The sequence below is a fragment of the Cryptomeria japonica genome, unplaced genomic scaffold, assembly GCF_030272615.1.
Source record: "Cryptomeria japonica unplaced genomic scaffold, Sugi_1.0 HiC_scaffold_953, whole genome shotgun sequence".
Lineage (NCBI taxonomy): Eukaryota > Viridiplantae > Streptophyta > Pinopsida > Cupressales > Cupressaceae > Cryptomeria > Cryptomeria japonica.
This window is the reverse complement of record NW_026729647.1, coordinates 12501-26046: the sequence shown is the minus strand read 5'-3', so window position 1 is coordinate 26046 and position 13546 is coordinate 12501. Positions and strand designations below refer to the sequence as shown.

Here is a 13546-nt window from a genome sequence, read left to right as displayed (position 1 = left end):
GGTGAAGGCAGCGCATCAAAGGTGCGCACCTCGGTGTGCTCCGAGGTGCGAACCCGAGAGCGCTCCGAGGTGCCCACGAAGTCGAAAGTCGGGTTAATTGCATTGTTTTCCCCGGGTGCGCTCCGAGGTGCGCAACATCGGCGCGCACCAAGGAGGGCTCCGAAGTGTGCTCCAAGGTGCGCACGATGGCGTGCACCTCTGGTGCGCACGATTCGGAGCTCGGTTTGACCGGGGTGCGCACACCTTGGCTGGGTTGCGCACCTTTTGTGCGCTCCAAGGTGCGCACGAAGTCGGAGCTCGGTTTGCCCCGGGTGCGCACCTTCGCCAGGGTGCGCACCTTGATGCGCACGCCTTGGCTGGGCTGCGCACCTTGGTGGGCGCCATGGTGCGCACCTTTCGTGCGCTCCAAGGTGCGCACGAAGTCGGAGCTCGGTTTGCCCCGGGTGCGCACCTTGGTGGGCGCCATGGTGCACTCCGAGGTGCCCAAGATTGGTGCGCACCAAGGAGCGCTCCGAAGTGCGCTCCAAGGTGCGCGCGAAGTCGAAAGTTGGGTTAATTGTCCGGTTTGCCTCGGGTGCGCACCTTGCGTGCACCTTCGCCAGGGTGGGCTGGGCTGCGCACACCTTGGCACCCGCGTTTCCTTCATTTTAAATTTTTTTTTTTTACAATCTCTCAAGTGGGAAATTCTATAATCTCAACTTTTTTTGCCTTTTCAGGAAACTTTTGAATGGAGCGCATCATTGGTGCGCTCCGAAGTGTGCTCCAAAGCTCTCTCCAGCTGCGTGCACCTGCCCCGGCCGCGCACCCGGCCCCGCCCAGCTTCGCTCACCTGTCCCGGGCGTCTGGTGCGGAACCTTAGAGTAAGAAACATCACCGTGCACCTTGGCCAACGTGCGCGACTCGACCGAGCGCGCACTGGCCGAGGTGCACACCGATTTCACCTGGGTGCGCGCGCAGCACCTCGGGCGCACCGGGGTGCGCGCACAACGCCCGGGTTGCACCGTGGCCTGTGTGCTCGGGGCGCCTCGGGTGCGCGCTCGGTGTCGCCCCCGCGCGCGCGGTAGTGCGGGCAGCGCACCCCGGCCCGGCCCGGCCCCGACGAGAACGCAAACGGGCAAAAGGTTTATTCAAATAGCATTGCGACGCCCGGCGAAAAACTAAAAAAGGGTGCAACACCGGGACTTCCCGGGAGGTCACCCATCCCAGTACTACTCCGGCCCAAGCGCGCTTAACTGCGGAGTTCTGATGGGATCCGGTGCACTAACGCTGGTATGATCGCACCCGTTATGAGCTTGTCGCAGTGTGTACTTAGCAAACCGCGACCCACGTGCGAATCCACCCCGGCCACCCACCCCCGTCGAGGTGCACACCCTCCCTCGCGAAGTGCGCCCCGTTCGCCAAGTGTGAGCCCTGCCCGGGTGCGCGCACCTTGCTAGGGCGTCGGGTGTGCACCCGGCCCGGCCTACGTGCGTGCACCTGGAGGGGGCGTCGTGTGCGTGCAGTGTCCCGTCTGCAACGCGGTGCCCACACACCACCTCGGGCGCAACGACCTGCGCTCACATGTGGGCCGAGTGCACCTTGGTGCATGTTCGGGGCGCCTCGGGTGCACGCTCGATCTTGCCCCGGTGCACCAAGGCGCTCGGTTTGCCCCGGGTGCGCACTTGGTGCAAGGTGGGCACCCAAAATAGGGATCAAGCACCAAAACACAAGTTTCGGGATGCAAAATGGGACCCAAGGACCACAAATGCGTTCCAAGACCCATGATGGGTCCACGAGAACAAAAATGTGTTCCGAGACTTAATAAACAAATATTGGGTTTTAGGAGAAGAAACATGCTCTGATGCCCAAAACGAGAATCGACCCCGAAAAGGCCACAGGCCAAAAGTGGGATGCGAGACAAAAAAAAATGGGACCCGAGGACCAAAATTGGGTTCCCAGGTCGAAGACAGGGCAACCGGACAAGAAACGACCTCTAAGGCTCGAAATGAGTCCCGACGACTAAAACTTGACAAGAAGCACCCATCAGGCACCCAACTCGACACCCATGGGATGCCGACCCACCCGGGCTTCCACCTAGCACACCTTGGCACCCACCCACCCTCGCACCCAACCTCGCACCCAACTTAGCACCTTTGAACCCACATTGGCACTCACCCTGACCCTGGCACCTTGGAACCCACATTGGCACTCACCTTGACCCTGGCACCCACCTTTGCACTCACCTTGGGACCCACCCTGGCTCCCACCTCGGCACCCACCCAGACACCCACCTTGGTTCCTTGGCACCCACCTTGGATCCTTGGCACCCACCCCGACACCCACCTTGGCACGCAACTTGGCTACTTGCCACCCACCTTGGCTCCTTGACGCCCACCCCGACAACCACCCCGTGACCTACCCTGGCTAGGGTTGGTGCACACCCACCCTGGTGCCCACCTTGGCACCCACCCTATGACCCACCTTGGCACGCACCTTAGTACCCACCCCGTTACCCACCCTAGGACCCACCCCGTGACCCACCTTGGCCAGGGTGGGTGCACCCACCCTGGTGCCCACCTTGGCACCCACCCATCCTAGCACCCAGCCTGTGACCGGGCTTGGAACCCAACCTTGCACCCGCACCCGTCTTGGCCAGTGTGGGTGCGCACCCATCCTGGCACCCACGTTGTGACACACCCTTTAACCCACGCACCCTAGCACCCACGTTGGCACCCACCTTGGAACCCAACCTAGCAACTTGGCACCCACCCCGTGACCCACCTTGGCATCCACCATAGCAGTCGCCGACTTGGCACCCACCTCGGCACCCACCTTGACACTTGTGGACCCACCTTGCCACTCACCCTAGCATCGACCCATCCTAGCACCCACCCTGGCACCTTTGCACCCTAGCACTCACCCATCCTAGCACCTAACCTGTGACCCACCTTGACACTCACCCTCGCACCCACCTTGGAACCCAACCTAGCACCCACCCACCCTGACACCAACCCTAGCACCTACCCACCCTTGCACCCACCCTGTGACCCATCTTGGCACCCACCCATCCTACCACTCAACCTATCACCCACCTTCTCACCCACCTTGGCATCCACCTTAGCACCCACCCACACTGGCACCTTGGCACCCACCTCGGGCAAGGTGGGTGCACACCCACCCTGGCACCCAATTTAGAACCCACCGAGCATGTTACCCACCTTGGCACCCACATTGCAGCCCACCCTAGTACCCACCCTATGACCCACATTGGCATCCACACCCTAGCACCCAGGCACCTCGACACCCGCCTTGACACCCACCCTAGCACTGAACCTGTGACCCACCTTGGAACTCACCCTAGAACCCACCCACCCTGTGAACCACCTTGGCATCCACCTTAGCACCCACCCACCTTGGCACCCACTCTAGCACTCACCCATCCTAACACCCAACTTGTTACCCACCTTGGCACCCGCCCTCGCGTCCACCTTGAAACCCACCCTAGCACCCACCCACGCAGGAGCCCACCTTGGCACCCAACCTAACACCCACGCATCCTGGCACCCAACTTGTGACCCACCTTGGAACCCACCCTAGTACCCACCTTTGAACCCACTATATCACCAACCCACCTTGGCACCCACCCTATGACCCTCTTTGGAATCCACCCTAGCACGCACCCACCCTGGCACCCACCATGGAGCGCACCCTAGCACCCACCCACCTCGGCACGCACCTCAACACCCACCTTGGTGTGCGCACTGCGCCAACCTCTCAAAGACCCTATGTGGTGCGCTCCAAAGTGTACACCTTTGGTGCGCTCCAAGGTGCGCACCTTTGGTGCACACCGAGGTGCACACCAAAGTGTGCACCGAGGTGAGCACCAAAGTGCACTCCAGGGTGCACACCAAGGCGTGCACCTTTGGTGCGGTCAATGCAAACGAATTCGGAAGTTGGGGTCGATGTCCTAATCGCTGCTGCAGACTACACGTATGAGAATCGGACAAATAGCTTTATATAGGGGAGGTGTTGCGTTTGATGGGTCGACTCCCCTGGTTGTGTGCACTGCACCAACTTCAAAGACCCTGTCTTGTTTAAGAAGTCAAAAGTTGGGGTGGATGTCCTAATCATTGCTGCAGTCTACGCATGTATGAGAATCAGACAAATAGCTTATATAGGGGAGGTGTTGCATTCGGTGGGTTGACTCCCCTGGTTGTGCGCACTGCGCCAACCTCAAAGACCCCGCATAGCAGAAGAAGTCGGAAGTCGGATTTTGGTGAGCACCAAGGCGTGCACCTTTGGTGCGGTCAACGCAGACGAATTCAGAAGTTGGGGTGGATGTCCTAATCGTTGTTGCAGGCTACACATGTATGAGAATCAGACAAATAGCTTATATAGGGGAGGTGTTGGGTTTGATGGGTCAACTCCCTTGGTTGTGCGCATTACGCCAACCTCAAAGACCTTGTTTTCGTTAAGAAGTCAAAAGTTGGGGTCAATGTCCTAATGGCTCCTGCAGGCTACACATGTATGAGAATCGGACAAATAGCTTATATAGGGGAGGTGTTGGGTTTGATGGGTCGACTCCCCTGGTTGTGCGCATTACGTCAACCTCAAAGACCTTGTTTTCGTTAAGAAGTCAAAAGTTGGGGTCGATGTCCTAATTGCTCCTGTAGACTACACATGTATGAGAATCAGACAAATAGCTTATATAGGGGAGGTGTTGGGTTTGATGGGTTGACTCCCCTAGTTGTTCGCATTACACCAACCTCAAAGACCTTGTTTTCGTTTAGAAGCCGAAAGTTGGGGTCGATGTCCTAATTGCTCCTGCAGGCTACGCATGTATGAGAATCAGACAAATAGCTTATATAGGGGAGGTGTTGGGTTTGATGGGTCGACTCCCCTGGTTGTGCGCATTGCGCCAACCTCAAAGACCCTGCATTGCGGATGAAGTCGAAAGTCAGAGTTTGGTGTGCTACAAGGTGTGGTCGAAGGTGCTCACCTAGGTGTGCACCTTTGGAGCACAGGAAAAGTGCCCTCCAAAAGTGCGCACCTTTGGAGTGCACAAAAGTGCCCTCCAAAAGTGCGCACCTTTGGAGCGCAGAAAAGTGCCCTCCAAAAAGTGCCCTCCAAAAGTGCGCACCTTTGGAGCGCAGAAAAGTGCCCTCCAAAAAGTGCCCTCCAAAAGTGCGCACCTTTGGAGCGCAGAAAAGTGCCCTCCAAAAAGTGCCCTCCAAAAGTGCGCACCTTTGGAGCGCAGAAAAGTGCCCTCCAAAAAGTGCCCTCCAAAAGTGCGCACCTTTGGAGCGCAGAAAAGTGCCCTCCAAAAAGTGCCCTCCAAAAGTGCGCACCTTTGGAGCGCAGAAAAGTGCCCTCCAAAAAGTGCCCTCCAAAAGTGCGCACCTTTGGAGCGCAGAAAAGTGCCCTCCAAAAAGTGCCCTCCAAAAGTGCGCACCTTTGGAGCGCAGAAAAGTGCCCTCCAAAAAGTGCCCTCCAAAAGTGCGCACCTTTGGAGCGCAGAAAAGTGCCCTCCAAAAAGTGCCCTCCAAAAGTGCGCACCTTTGGAGCGCAGAAAAGTGCCCTCCAAAAGTGCGCACCTTTGGAGCGCACAAAAGTGCCCTCCAAAAGTGCGCACTTTTGGTGCGCACCAAGGCGCTGGTTCGGTCGTTGCAGGCGAGTTCGGAAGTTGGGGTCGATGTCCTGAGCGGAGGTGCAAACTACACAGGTGTCGGAATCGGACAAATAGCTTATATAGGGGAGGTGTATGCTTCGATGGGTCGACTCCCCAGGTTGAGCGCACCGCGCCAACCTCAAAGACCCTACGGTATGGATGAAGTCGGAAGTTGGGTCCGATGACCAATTCGATTAGTAGGTATGCTCATGAGGTCGGAATTTGGGTCCGATGACCTGCCATGTGCAGGAAGGCGAATGTTGACACTGTGCGTTGCAAGGTGCACACCAAGGCGCTGGTGCGGTCTTTTTAGTCGAGTTCGGAAGTTGGGGTCGATGTCCTGATCGGAGGTGCAAGCTACACAGGTGTGGGAATCGGACAAATAGCTTATATAGGGGAGGTGTATGCTTCGTTGGGTCGACTCCCCGGGTTGAGCGCACCGCGCCAACCTCAAAGACCCTACGGTATGGATGAAGTCGGAAGTTGGGTCCGATGACCGATTCGATATGTAGGCATACTCGCGAGGTCGGAATTTGGGTCCGATGACCTGCCACGTGCAGGAAGGCGAATGTTGGCACTGTGCGTTGCAAGGTGCGCACCAAGGCGCTGGTTCGGTCGTTGGAGGCGAGTTCGGAAGTTGGGGTCGATGTCTTGATCGGAGGTGCAAACTACACAGGTGTGGGAATCGGACAAATAGCTTATATAGGGGAGGTGTATGCTTCGTTGGGTCGACTCCCCGGGTTGAGCGCACCGCGCCAACCTCAAAGACCCTACGGTATGGATGAAGTCGGAAGTTGGGTCCGATGACCGATTCGATATGTAGGCATACTCGCGAGGTCGGAATTTGGGTCCGATGACCTGCCATGTGCAGGAAGGCGAATGTTGGGACTGTGCGTCGCAAGGTGCGCACCAAGGCGCTGGTGCCGTCGTTGCAGTCGAGTTCGGAAGTTGGGGTCGATGTCCTGGTCAGAGGTGCAAACTACACAGGTGTGGGAATCGGACAAATAGCTTATATAGGGGAGGTGTATGCTTCGATGGGTCGACTCCCTGGGTTGAGCGCACCGCGCCAACCTCAAAGACCCTACAGTATGGATGAAGTCGGAAGTTGGGTCCGATGACCGATTCGATACGTAGGCATATTGGCGAGGTCTGAATTTGTGTCCGATGACCTGCCATGCGCAGGAAGGCGGAATTTGGGTCCGATGACCGAGTTGATGGCGTGCCATGCGCAGAAAGGCGGAATTTGGGTCCGATGACCGAGTTGATGTTGATGGCCCGCCATGCACAGGAAGGCGGAATTTGGGTCCGATGACCGATTTGAAGGCGTGCCATACGCAAAAAGGCGGAGTTTGGGTCCGATGACCGAGTTGATATTGATGGCCCGCCATGCGCAGGAAGGCGGAATTTGGGTCCGATGACCTGACATACGCATGGAGTCCGACTCGGGGGCCGATGTTCGATTCGATGACTTGCATTGTGGGTAAAGTCGGAAGTTGTGGTCTTTGACCCGATTCGATGACCAGACTTCGGCTGCTTGAGAATCGGACAAATAACTTATATAGGGGAGGTAGTGTTCTCGAGCATCCTCCCCCCGTGCCCGTTTATGTCGATTGATGCTGGTGCTCGACTGGTTGGAGCGCTCGGATGCAAAAATCTTGCACCAGGATTTATCGATTGTGATGGACACGGCAAGTCTCCTGATTGCTATGCAGGAGCTCATCGTGAATCTCTATGCGGCCTTGGTATGGACTCGACCTGCGGAATGGTTCGGCAATGGTAGTCGCTCCAACACGTCCTTGCAATGGCCACAGAGGTGATTCGACTAGAGCTCCAGTCTAGCTTTTGGGTTGCTTGGCGGACTGGTATAGCCGCGATCGAGTTCCGGCCATGAACGTTTTAGATAGCTCTTGGGCTTTCTGGGACGGAAGTCGGAAGTTTGGGCTGTTGTCCGATTTGATGACCATTCTTCGGATGTGTGAGAATCGGACAAATAACTTATATAGGGGACTGTGTTGTCTCACGCAGCCCCCTCCGTGCCCCTCTATCTCGACCGATGTTGGTGCTTGAAAGGGTTGGGATCGCTCGGATTTATAAACGTGCACCACCATTTGTCGAGTGTGAGGGACGCGGCAGGTCTCCTAAATGCTATGCGGGCGCTCTCTGAGAATCTCTATCCGGCCTCGACACAGACTAGTCTTGCTGAATGGTTTGGCACTGGTAGTCGATCCAACACGTCGTTGTTGTGGCCGCCTAGGCGATTCGATTCGAGCCCCCGTCTAGCTTTTGGGTTGCTTGGCGGATTTTGCCCTATCCGCAAGTGAGCTCGGTCCCTAAACGTTCGAGAAACCCGATTGCTATGCGCCGACTCTCTTTCTTGCGAGCCTCCATCTAGCTTTTGGGTCTCTACGGAACGGAAGTCGGAATCTGGGACCGTTGTTTGATTCGACGAGGCAGACTACGGTTGTGCGAGAATCGGACAAATAACTTATATAGGGGAGGTGTTGACTGGAGCATTCTCCCCCGTGCCCCTCTAACTCGACCAATGCTGGCGCTCGAACGGTGGTAGCGCTCGGATTTTCATTGAGCGCCAGCATTGGTCGATTTAGAGGGGCATGCGAGATTCCCGAATGCTATGCGAGGGCTCTAACGGAAATGTCTATTGGTTTCGGTATGGATGCAATTGCGAGTGGTTCGGCAAAGGTAGTCGTTCCGATGCGTCCATGTCGTGGCCAAATCGATAATTCGATTTGAGCCCTCGTATAGCATTTGGGTCTCTCGATGTGATTCCGCATTCCAGTCCCTTTGGGCACTGCTTGAGCCGCATCCCAGGGGGTTCCCTTCCCAATAATCTGCCTCGCAACCCGATTGCTATGCGGTGAGGCTCCTCGGCCGCCTCGGAACTATCTGTGTATCAGACGCATCGCGGGATAAGGGGTTGGCAACGGTAGTCGCCCCAAGCGCGTCCGATGCTTGGACCATTCCGAGGCGGCCCTGAAGCCTCTTCCGTCTAGCCGTTGGGTCCTTCTCGCCGCATCCCTCGCCTCGCACCCCGATTGCTATGCGGTGAGGCTCCTCGGCCGCCTCGGAACTATCTGTGTATCGGACGCGTCGCGGGATAAGGGGTTGTCACTGGTAGTCGCCCCAAGCGCGTCCGATGCTTGGACCATTCCGAGGCGGCCCTGAAGCCTCTTCCGTCTAGCCGTTGGGTCCTTCTCGCCGCATCCCTCGCCTCGCACCCCGATTGCTATGCGGTGAGGCTCCTCGGCCGCCTCGGAACTATCTGTGTATCGGACGCGTCGCGGGATAAGGGGTTGTCATTGGTAGTCGCCCCAAGCGCGTCCGATGCTTGGACCATTCCGAGGCGGCCCTGAAGCCTCTTCCGTCTAGCCGTTGGGTCCTTCTCGCCGCATCCCTCGCCTCGCACCCCGATTGCTATGCGGTGAGGCTCCTCGGCCGCCTCGGAACTATCTGTGTATCGGACGCGTCGCGGGATAAGGGGTTGTCACTGGTAGTCGCCCCAAGCGCGTCCGATGCTTGGACCATTCCGAGGCGGCCCTGAAGCCTCTTCCGTCTAGCCGTTGGGTCCTTCTCGCCGCATCCCTCGCCTCGCACCCCGATTGCTATGCGGTGAGGCTCCTCGGCCGCCTCGGAACTATCTGTGTATCGGACGCGTCGCGGGATAAGGGGTTGTCACTGGTAGTCGCCCCAAGCGCGTTCGATGCTTGGACCATTCCGAGGCGGCCCTGAAGCCTCTTCCGTCTAGCCGTTGGGTCCTTCTCGCCGCATCCCTCGCCTCGCACCCCGATTGCTATGCGGTGAGGCTCCTCGGCCGCCTTGGAACTATCTGTGTATCGGACGCGTCGCGGGATAAGGGGTTGTCACTGGTAGTCGCCCCAAGCGCGTCCGATGCTTGGACCATTCCGAGGCGGACCCGAAGCCTCTTCCGTCTAGCCGTTGGGTCCTTCTCGCCGCATCCTTCGCCTCGCACCCCGATTGCTATGCGGTGAGGCTCCTCGGCCGCCTCGGAACTATCTGTGTATCGGACGCGTCGCGGGATAAGGGGTTGTCACTGGTAGTCGCCCCAAGCGCGTCCGATGCTTGGACCATTCCGAGGCGGACCCGAAGCCTCTTCCGTCTAGCCGTTGGGTCCTTCTCGCCGCATCCCTCGCCTCGCACCCCGATTGCTATGCGGTGAGGCTCCTCGGCCGCCTTGGAACTATCTGTGTATCGGACGCGTCGCGGGATAAGGGGTTGTCACTGGTAGTCGCCCCAAGCGCGTCCGATGCTTGGACCATTCCGAGGCGGACCCGAAGCCTCTTCCGTCTAGCCGTTGGGTCCTTCTCGCCGCATCCCTCGCCTCGCACCCCGATTGCTATGCGGTGAGGCTCCTCGGCCGCCTTGGAACTATCTGTGTATCGGACGCGTCGCGGGATAAGGGGTTGTCACTGGTAGTCGCCCCAAGCGCGTCCGATGCTTGGACCATTCCGAGGCGGACCCGAAGCCTCTTCCGTGTAGCCGTTGGGTCCTTCTCGCCGCATCCCTCGCCTCGCACCCCGATTGCTATGCGGTGAGGCTCCTCGGCCGCCTTGGAACTATCTGTGTATCGGACGCGTCGCGGGATAAGGGGTTGTCACTGGTAGTCGCCCCAAGCGCGTCCGATGCTTGGACCATTCCGAGGCGGCCCCGAAGCCTCTTCCGTGTAGCCGTTGGGTCCTTCTCGCCGCATCCCTCGCCTCGCACCCCGATTGCTATGCGGTGAGGCTCCTCGGCCGCCTTGGAACTATCTGTGTATCGGACGCGTCGCGGGATAAGGGGTTGTCACTGGTAGTCGCCCCAAGCGCGTCCGATGCTTGGACCATTCCGAGGCGGCCCCGAAGCCTCTTCCGTGTAGCCGTTGGGTCCTTCTCGCCGCATCCCTCGCCTCGCACCCCGATTGCTATGCGGTGAGGCTCCTCGGCCGCCTTGGAACTATCTGTGTATCGGACGCGTCGCGGGATAAGGGGTTGTCACTGGTAGTCGCCCCAAGCGCGTCCGATGCTTGGACCATTCCGAGGCGGACCTGAAGCCTCTTCCCTCTAGCCGTTGGGGCTTTCTCGCCGCATCCCTCGCCTCGCACCCTGATTGCTATGCTGTGAGGCTCCTCGGCCGCCTTGGAACTATCTGTGTATCGGACGCATCGCGGGATAAGGGGTTGGCAGTGGTAGTCGCCCCAAGCGCATCCGATGCTTGGACCATTCCGAGGCGGCCCTGCAGCCTCTTCCGTCTAGCCGTTGGGGCCATCTCGCCGCATCCCCCACCTCGCACCACGATTGCTATGCGGTGAGGCTCCTTGGCCGCCTCGGAACTATCTGTGTATCGGACGCATCGCGGGATAAGGGGTTGTCACTGGTAGTCGCCCCAAGCGCGTCCGATGCTTGGACTATTCCGAGGCGGCCCTGCAGCCTCTTCCGTCTAGCCGTTGGGGCCATCTCGCTGCATCCCCCACCTCCTCGGCCGCCTCGGAACTATCTGTGTATCGGACGCATCGCGGGATAAGGGGTTGGCAGTGGTAGTCGCCCCAAGCGCGTCCGATGCTTGGACTATTCCGAGGCAGCCCTGCAGCCTCTTCCGTCTAGCCTTTGGGGCCATCTCGCCGCATCCCTCGCCTCGCACCCCGATTGCTATGCGGTGAGGCTCCTCGGCCGCCTGGGAACTATCTTCGTATCGGACGCATCGCGGGATAAGGGGTTGTCACTGGTAGTCGCCCCAAGCGCGTCCGATGCTTGGACTATTCCGAGGCGGCCCTGTGGCCTCTTCCGTCTAGCCGTTGGGGCCATCTCGCCGCATCCCCCACCTCGCACCCCGATTGCTATGCGGTGAGGCTCTTCGGCCGCCTTGGAACTATCTTCGTATCGGACGCATTGCGGGATAAGGGGTTGTCACTGGTAGTGGCCCCAAGCGCGTCCGATGCTTGGACTATTCCGAGGCGGCCCTGCAGCCTCTTCCGTCTAGCCGTTGGGGCCATCTCGCCGCATCCCCCACCTCGCACCCCGATTGCTATGCGGTGAGGCTCCTCGGCCGCCTTGGAACTATCTTCGTATCGGACGCATCGCGGGATAAGGGGTTGTCACTGGTAGTCGCCCCAAGCGCGTCCGATGCTTGGACTATTCCGACGCGGCCCTGTGGCCTCTTCCGTCTAGCCGTTGGGGCCATCTCGCCGCATCCCCCACCTCGCACCCCGATTGCTATGCGGTGAGGCTCCTCGGCCGCCTTGGAACCATCTTCGTATCGGACGCATCGCGGGATAGGGGGCTGTCACTGGTAGTCGCCCCAAGCGTGTCCGATGCTTGGACCATTCCTAGGCGGCCCTGAAGCCTCTTCCGTCTAGCCGTTGGGGCCTTCCCGCCCCATCCCTCGCCTCGCACCCCCGATTGCTATGCGGTGAGGCTCCTCGGCCGCCTTGGAACCATCTGTGTATCGGACGCATCGCGGGATAAGGGGTTGGCACTGGCAGTCGCCCCAAGCGCGTCCGATGCTTGGACCATTCCGAGGTGGCCCTGAAGCCTCTTCCGTCTAGCCGTTGGGGCCTTCCCGCCCCATCCCTCGCCTCGCACCCCGATTGATATGCGGTGAGGCTCCTCGGCCGCCTTGGAACTATCTGTGTATCGGACGCATCGCGGGATAAGGGGTTGGCACTGGTAGTCGTCCCAATCGCATCCGATGCTTGGACCATTCCGAGGCGGCCCTGCAGCCTCTTCCGTTTAGCCGTCGGGGCCTTCCCGCCGCATCCCTCGCCTCGCATCCCGATTCCTATGCGGTGAGTCTTCTCGGCCGCCGCGGAACTATACCTGTTATTGCTACTGCATCCTTCGGCTGGTAACCTCCTCTGCCGCCTTGGAACGTTCTCTTTGTCGGACGCGTCGCGGGATAAGGGGTTGGCACTGGTAGTCGCCCCAAGCGCGCCCGATGCATAGACCGCTCCGAGTCGACCTTGCTTTCAGCCTCTCACATGCATAGACCTCTCTGAGTCGACCCTGCAGCCTCTCACGTTTAGCCTTTGGAATCTCGCCTCACAACATGATTGCTATCCTTGATGCATCCCTTGCCTCGAGCCCTGATTGCTTTCTTGGCTGCATCCCTCCTCTCCTCACAGCCCGGTTGTCATCACTGCTTCATCCGTCGCTTCATGCATTCTGGCTGCTGGGCCCTTCCCACCGCACACCTCGATTGCTATCTCTTCTGCATCACACACCCCGATTGCTATCTCTGCTACATCCCTCGGCTCTCACTTCTGCATCCTTCGCCTCACACCTCGATTGCTATCAATGCTGCATCCGTAACCTCACACCCCGATTGCTATGCGGGGAGGCTCCTTGGCCGCCTTGGAAATTTCTGTGTGTCGGACGCACCGCGGGATAAGGGGTTGGCACTGGTAGTCGCCCCAAGTGCGCCCGATTCTTAGACCGCTTCGAGGTGACCTCGTAGCCTCTTTCGTCCAGGCTTCCTGCCTTCAACGCCCTTTTTACACCTCGATTGCTATGCGCGGGCTCGTTGGCGTCTATCACCTCTCTGCGAAGAGTGGCACGATGATTGTTGGGGTAAATCGTAGCAGTCCGATCTCTGGCCTTGGGCCATTGTGAGGGCTGATCGATTTCCTGTGCGCATCTCGTGTTCGCCCAGTAACAGACTCGACGACTTGTAATCGGTCTTGTTCCCGATTGTTCCTGGAGGTAGTCTTCGGAACTCTTGGATTTGACCTGTCACTCGAACTGTCCTCTTCCGAGGATGCTTGTGTGTGTGTGCTTGTGCCATTTCCTTGGCGGTATTAACGAGATATTAAAGAGCGGAGTGAGCGCCTCGCCCAGCTATGTTTGGGGCTCTCACTCCCTTACCCGGTGTGCGACCGCTTTGCACGTAGGT

The 13546-nt window shown here is 58.8% G+C and overlaps 1 non-coding gene across 1 annotated transcript; it reads right to left on the bottom strand.

Moving 5' to 3' along the window:
* Positions 1 to 1164: 1164 nt before the first annotated feature.
* On the bottom strand, positions 1165 to 1283 carry LOC131872991 (5S ribosomal RNA). The gene has a single exon (XR_009371034.1). It is a non-coding gene; the product is annotated as a 5S ribosomal RNA (ribosomal RNA).
* Between the last annotated feature and the right edge of the window lie 12263 nt (positions 1284 to 13546).